Here is a 6,817-nt window from a genome sequence, read left to right as displayed (position 1 = left end):
CCCATCACTGGGGCCCTAGCCTGTCTCGATGCTTGCTCCTTTGCCGGGTTTATCTGAGTGTGAATGTCTGACCATAGTCAGTGCCCCCACTGGGTCTGCCTGTTGCCACCTGACATCTGGGATCTGCCAACCAATGCCTGCATGCCTGGGATGGTCCAGGAGCCACCACTTTTTCCTTCCAGGACCCCTCTCCACCAGCTGCTGACTCCACCCCTCTTACCCATCTGGATGAACGGTTCATTGTTGGACTCCTGTACAGTTCAATTTTCTGTGTTTTGGGTGCGTTTTTGTTACTAAACCTTTGTTGTCTTTAAACTTGGTTGTGCAAGGAGGCACAGTGTTTCCACCTACACCTCCATCTCGGCTGGAAGTCCAATAAAATAACTTTTAAAAAAGAATACATACAGTTTTTTAAAATAATTTTTAAAGATTTTATTTATTTATTTTTAGAGGGGAAGGGAAAAAGAGAGGGAGAGAGAAATGTCAATGTATGGTTGCTGCTCATGGGTCCTCTGATGGGAACTGGCCTACAACCCAGGCATGTGCCTTGACAGGGAATCGAACCGCGATTGTGTGGTTCGCAGGCCCACACTCAATCCACTGAGCTACACCAGCCAGGGCAATACATACACAGTGTTTTAAAAATAAATTAGGTTTTCTTGTGTCACCTCAGTATATATAATTTTATTCATATGAAATGTTTAGAACATGGAATTCCAAAGAGGCAAAGTAAATTAATAGTTGCTTATGGCTGAGGGCAGGAGCCATGGGCACAGAGGAATGATCGCTAAAGGGTAGAGTTTCCTTCTGAGGTGTGGAAAATGTTCTAAAATAGGCTGTGATGATAGGTGCACATATCTGTGAATATACTAAAACACATTGAACTCTATACTTAAAATCTGTGAATTGTATGTTATGTGAATTATGTCTCAATAGAATTGTTTTAATTTTTTATTTAATCTTTATTGTATTTTTCCCATTACCATTTAGGCCCCTTATATACACCATGTCCATGAGTCTTTTATCCTTTTTGCTCAACCCCTCCCCCCCCAACCCCTCCCTGCAACTAGTTGTCATCTGTTCTCCATCTATGAGTATGTCTCTGTTTTGTTTGTTAGTTCAGTTTGTTCATTACATTCCACATATGAGTGAAATCATGTGGCATTTGTCTTTCTCCAACTGGCTTATTTCACCTGGCATAATGTTTTCCAGGTCCAATCATTCCTTTCCAAATAGCAAAGTTTTCTTTTTTATGGCCAAGTAGAATTCCTTTGTGTAAATGTCCCATAGTTGTTTATCCACTCATCTACTGATGGACACTTGGACTGCTTCCATATCTTGGTGATCGTAAATAACATTTCAATGAACATAGGGGTGCTTATGTTCTTTCAAATTAGTATTTTGTGTTTAAAAACCCTATGTGAGCCCTGGCTGGTGTGGCTCAGTATGTTGAGTGCCAGCTTGCAAACTGAAAGGTTGCCAGTTTGATTTCCAGTCAGGGCACATGCCTGGGTTGCAGGCTAGGTTCCCCTGTCACACCATTGTTTCTTTCCCTCTCTTTCTCCTTCCCTTCCTCTCTTTCAAAAAATAAATAAATAATTTTTTAAAAAATCTTATGTGGTAGGCAGAAGAAAAACAAAAAATACAGCACATTATGTGGAACCCAGTAAATGCTTATTAAGTGGCAGCTGTTATTATATTATTATTATTCTAATACCATCATTTACTATATTCCTCTGACAAATTTAGTTTATCCAGTGCAAAATCAATCCATGAAAAATTTAAACTACCTGAAAGAAATTAAATGTGACCAATAAATCCTAATGATGTTTAAGAGAATAATCTTTGGAACCAGACAACTATGGATTTACCATCACTCACATATGACCTTGGGCACATTAATGTCTTTGTTTCCTTGTCTGTAAAATGGAGGTAATAATAACACCCAGCTCATATAAATATTGTTAAGACTGCGTAAATTAAGGTATGTGCTAAAGTAAAAGTGGAACATAATAGTTCTCAGCAAAAATTATATCTTCCTTTCTCAAGCCAATTTCCCACATGTTCTAATCTCTCCAAAAGCTCTTTTTGATTTTTATATTCTTAGAATGTTTACTTTAAATGTTAAACTTTTTCCGGAAGTAAAAAGCTTCCAATAAATGGTTCACTACTTCAATATTTTCAGCTGTCAAAACATCAGTTATTTCAAAGACTACATTCTTATTCTCATTGCCCTCTACTGATAACTTGTTGATGGGTAAAGTCACTGATGCTGGTTGAGTTAGTACGTATTCTTCATTTTAATCAGCCAACTGTGTATCTTTGCTTTTGTCTTGGCTACTGGTAAAAAAAAAATCAGCCATTGAAAAGTCAATAAAATAGATATGACTCAATAATATGTCTATCAACCTTAGAAATGGAAACTACTACCAGCTGATTCAAGATTGTGTTATTGTGAAGTCTTCCACTCCTAAGGGTTTTTTTTTTTCAAGTTTACTGAAAATTGGTGACCTTATGTAACTAAAGAAAAAAGTAAGATCTTAAAGAATATGTCAAGATGTGCTTGGAAATCAATACATAGTTACTTTTAACAGAAAGAAAAGAACACAAACCTCCACAAAAACACTACTGGGACAAATCATGTTCTTCGTTCCAGGGATTAAAGAGAAGAACGATTTTGTCACAACTATATATCATCCATCCAGATGTGTGACTTTTTTCCCCAATCTGTGAAATCTAAAAATTTCATTCTATAAACTATAAACACATTCACTGAATTTAAAGATAACCATACGTACTTTTGCCATCAAACTTAAATTGTATACTACGGTGGAATAAAATACATTTGTATTCCTTACAACTTTATTCAGATATTCAGAATAGGAATTGGCTATAAAATTCTCAGATTTCCTTTATCACTTCCAAGTTATGTGTTGGCTCTTGGATTTTAACTGTTTTAAACTAACAGAAACATTTATAAAAACAAAACACATTTCAGGCAGTTTTAGGGAAACCTCTGCCCTGTGGCAAGTCTCTGTACTGGAAATGGCACATACCAAGTTCCTTATTTCTTTGCCAAGGTGTAAGCACGTGCCAGGCTAGTATGGGAATTTAAATCCTCAAAAGAAATGTCATGAAGTTGCTTCTGAGAACAAGTTGATGTGAAAGTCATAGAGATTATTCCTGAGAGAAAGATCTTTTCAGTTTCACTCTGACCCACACAAGTTAATAGTATTATTGCTTCCCAGTCTTCCTGTGCCCAATTTTAATTCATTGGGCCACATTCGCAGCCTCAGATTTACTCTATGCTCTCCTTGGCTTTATCTTCTCTGAAATGCCTCTGTTCATTCCTTTAGTGGACCATGCCAATATCACTGCCATGCAGGTGGTTTCTCTCTCAAAGTCCTCAAGGTCACTTCATCTTGCCCCACCATTATGCCAATACCTTGAACACTTTCTTTATGTTAATAGGTAATGTCATGAGAGCTAACATTGATTGAGCCTTTACTATGCACAAAACACCATTCCAAGTACTTCATATGCATTACCTTAATTGATCTTCCCGACAATCCCAAGTGGAGTTTATTATTAGCTCCCCTTTACCAAGGAAACTTAAGTTCAGAAAGGATAGATGAAGATGGCATCCAAAGCAAAGAAGGAAGCCCCTACCCCTCCCAAAGCTGAATCCAAAGCAAAGGCTTTGAAGTCAAAGAAAGCACCAATCTACCAGAGGTCACCCACCTACCAAAGGCCTAAGACACGGGGCCTCTGAAGGAAACCTAAATATCCTCAGGAGAGTGCCCCCAGGAGAAACAAGCTTGACCACTATGCCATTTTCAAGTTTCCCCTGACTACTGAGTCAGCCATGAATAAGACAGAAGACAACAGCACACTTGTGTTCATTATGGATGTCAAGGCCAACCAACACCAGATCAAATAGGCTGTGAGGAAGCTCTATGACATTGATGTACATGAACACCCTGATGAACACCCTGATCGGGCCTGATGGGGAGAAGAAGGCATATGTTCGACTGGCTCCAGACTAGGATGCTTTATATGCTGTCAACAGAATTGGGATCCTCTAAACTGAGTCCAGCTGGCTAATTCTAAATATAAAAATGTAATACTAAAAAAAAGATAGGATACATGTTTGTAGCATATATGGTACATGTTGTTTGCCAAAGTACACAGAATTGGAAGTAGCAGAGTTGCTGTTTGTACTCAGATTTTATTATTCAATGTGTTATACAATACTGTCTCATTCACTTTTAATGTTTTGCCCAATTTTAGATGAAAAACACAGTATCTTATTTTAATTACATTTATTGATTTCTACTTCAGCAGAAACAAACTGCTTCATGAAATATGAGACATAAGATACATTGCATATGTCTTTTTTTACTGTTATAGCATATTTTATTTAGGTAATTCAATGGAATTAATTTTTTAAATTTAGTTTGTTGTTCAAGTAGTTTCCTGTCTTTTACTCCCATCCCAGCCTACCCCTCCAAGTGCTCCCTACCTCCCTCCCATTTCCACTCCCTTAGTTTTTGTCCATGTGTCCTTTATACTTGTTCCTACAAATCCTTCCCCTTTCCCCCTGAAATTCCCTCCCCTCTGGTCATTGTCAGCCTGTTCTCTATTTCAGTATCTTTGGTTATATTTTGCTTGCTTGTTTGTCTTGTTGTTTAGCGTCCTGTTAAAGGTGAGATCATATTGCATATGTCCTATTTGATTTGTTCTATTTTTAAAATAAAATCAAATCTAGAAAATTAGAGATTAGAGTTTAGGAGAAATAAAGAAGATATTACTGGGTAGTGTGCCTGATAAATTAACAGCATGGCTTTTCTTGCTCCCCAGAGGAACAGTTGAATTTTGGTCCTCCATGATTTTTCCAGAACTGCTGCTATAGGAAGCTGTAGAGGTCTCCTTCTCAATAATGATTCTCAGTGCTGAGCCCTACCACTGACACCACTGCTCTCCAAACTGCAGTACCAAGTATTCCACCTCCACCACAATTACTGATATCCAAGGCCCTGCCACCTCAAACTACACGTATGTTTCAGAACTGCAGTGCTCTTCCAACATGAAAATACAAAGTACAAAGTGAAGTCTGTACAAGTATTTTTCCCTAGTCTGAAAGAGTTAACCTTCTTTTTGAACTCTCCAGACCATTTGACTCTCAAACCTCCCTCTTAAGGTTGGTTAGACTAATCTTAGTTATTTTTTAGGACTAGACTAGATGTTTTAAACTTTACTTCTAGAGTCAAATGTAGAAATTCCAGTCAAACTATAGTGCTACAAGGCAAATGAAGATGCTTCTTTGAAAACCTTCATATTGTTCTTCTTTATTTTAACATTAGTTTCCAAAAATGAAAAATTAGGAGCTCTATTGTAATTTTTTTTTCTTTCTGTCCCCAAAGTTCTGACAACATGAGTGCATGTTCCTTGCAAGGCAAGATCTCCTGAATCCAAAACTAACTGGTCTATTTAGATGGGCTGTGAACATAGTTCACCTCCTGGCTGCCTCACTTTCTTAAAGGAACTGCCTGAACTCTATAGGTATTTGAGTTTGTGACTTTGAATCTAGGATTTTTAACCCAAAATTTGTTTATAGTTGACTTTAGAACACCTGGAACTTCTGATTTTATTTTTGCAGGGGGCCATTTACTGGAACATAAAAGAGCTGTTAGCATACTCCTACTCAAGGATAAGCCCACATAATAGGAGCAAAGTCCTGACTAGCACTCCAGGGATTAGTAGATACAATATCTAAGACATAGCAAGTGCTCTGTAAATATTTTGTGAATGTATGAAAACATTTTTTCTTTCTTTTCATTAGTGTCAAATGAGATGAGAGAAAAATGCCAAGTGATTTTTCAGTAATTAATGCAGTTAGCACCAGTAAAATTAGGACATTTTTTCTGAAGTTAATTGATCATACATGTTTCCTCTGGGAGTTACCTAACCAAATCTTTGCCCATTTTCCTATGGGGACATTTATATTTTTCTTGCTGCTTTTGAAAAGGGTTAGGGTGAGGGTCACTTCATATATTAATTCTTTTTTTTAAATATTTTATTTATTTATCTTTAGAGGGGAAGGGAAGGAGAGAGGAAGGAAACATCAATGTATGGTTGCTTCTGGTGCATCCCCTGCAGGGAACTGGCCTCTGCCGGAAACTGGCCTGCAACCCAAGCATGTGCCCTGACTGGGAATCGAACCACGATCGTCTGGTTCGCAGGCCTGCACTCAATCCACTGAGCTACACCAGCCAGGGCCCATATATTAATTCTTATATCTCTTTTTTCTGGTCATTCACCTTTTTATTTTATCTGTGCTTTTATATAAGTCACTTTAATTATTTTAATGCAGGAAGAGCACTGCAGTTTTGAAACACAATCGATAATGATGATGATGACAATAATAATATCAATAGATCTGCATTACTGTATTATTTTCACTACACTGTGGACAATGGTAATGATACAACAAACAATCGAAGTACCCAGCTGCTGGAATTACACTGATGACAGATGAAAGTGCTTAGGAAACAAAGAATGTAAATTTCTGCCCCCTCTCAGTTCAAGATTCCTTACAAAGAAAAGGTAGAGAAAAAATATAAAACAGGTGAGACCACATATATTTCTATCCACAAAATTTCTATACTAGCTTAAACCAAATTGATGGATATAGAGACAAGTAGGCAGTGCCCAGAATCTCCTGGAGTCAGCAGACTCCAGCTAACTCTTGTATAAAAAACACCAAATGTGTTCCTGATGGTCTCGTCACTTTGTCAGTGGCATAAATCCTACCAAA

General features: G+C 37.5%; 1 pseudogene; it reads left to right on the top strand.

Moving 5' to 3' along the window:
• The first annotated feature begins 3,631 nt into the window (after positions 1-3,631).
• Positions 3,632-4,085, top strand: LOC118991415 (60S ribosomal protein L23a-like; annotated as a pseudogene).
• Positions 4,086-6,817: the final 2,732 nt, after the last annotated feature.

The sequence above is a fragment of the Sturnira hondurensis genome, unplaced genomic scaffold (genome assembly GCF_014824575.4).
Source record: "Sturnira hondurensis isolate 20B ecotype Veracruz unplaced genomic scaffold, ASM1482457v3 Scaffold0007487, whole genome shotgun sequence".
Classification (NCBI taxonomy): Eukaryota; Metazoa; Chordata; class Mammalia; order Chiroptera; family Phyllostomidae; genus Sturnira; species Sturnira hondurensis.
This window is presented reverse-complemented; position numbering and strand designations above follow the sequence as displayed.